Source organism: Orycteropus afer, unplaced genomic scaffold, assembly GCF_000298275.1.
Source record: "Orycteropus afer afer isolate SDZICR_OR568_19922 unplaced genomic scaffold, OryAfe1.0 scaffold01039, whole genome shotgun sequence".
In the NCBI taxonomy this organism is placed as follows: Eukaryota; Metazoa; Chordata; class Mammalia; order Tubulidentata; family Orycteropodidae; genus Orycteropus; species Orycteropus afer.
Genome location: NW_006922626.1, coordinates 380,660 through 381,641, shown reverse-complemented (window position 1 = coordinate 381,641; position 982 = coordinate 380,660).

Genomic DNA, 982 nt, shown 5'->3' with positions numbered 1-982 from the left:
TGCACAGAAAAAATTACTCCAAGGGACTAGTTAACCTTGTAAAACTTAAGCTCCATGACCCATGACCAGGAGAACTAGACTGTGCCTGGCTCCTATTACCAACCACTGTGAAAACCAAAAACCAAACTCACTGCCTTCAAATAGGATCGAGTAGGATCCGACCCATAGTGACCCCTCCTTTGGTTTATCTCTACAGAAGTAGACTGCCCCATCTTCCTTCCAAGGAGTGGGCCAGTGGGTTTGAACCACCAGCCTTCTGGTTAGCAATCAAATGCCTTAGGCATTATGCCACCAAAGCTTTTAAAATTTTAAAGTAAATAAATAAAGAGTGATAAAAGTATTTGAATGGAGAAAGATGTCTACCATGCAGAGTAACCAAAGCAAGCTGGAGTGGCCTATGAAGATCAAGTAAAGTAGATTCATAGATTCGGAGCAAGAGTCACTTAACAGAGGGATATTGTATAATGATAAAGGGGTCAGTTAACCAAGACGACTGACAGTCCTGAATGTGTATGCTTCAAAATGCATAAAGTACAACCTAACACAACTGAATTAGAAAAATTCCTAACTGCGGCCAGAAATTTCAGTCTTGCTCTCAGTAAATGATAGAAAATTAACGTACATACTGAAGACGGGTAAATCTTAAATGTCCTTCAAAACTTTGGAAATTAAACAAATATTTCCAAGTAATCCACTGGCCTCACGTGCATGTGAAAGATGGACACGAAATAAGAAGACCAAAGAATGGATGCCTTTGGATTACAGTGTTGGTGAAGAATAGTGAATGCACCATGGACTGCCAGAATGAACAAATCTGTCTTGGAATAAGGGCAGAAAGAATGATCCTTGGAGGCAAGGTTGGCCAGACGTCATCTCACGTACTTTGGACGTATTATCGGGAGGGACCAGTCCCTGGAGAAGGACCTCATGCTTGGTAAAGTCAGTGAAAGAGAGCAAGACCCTTCTTCTGGTTCCCAGGTCC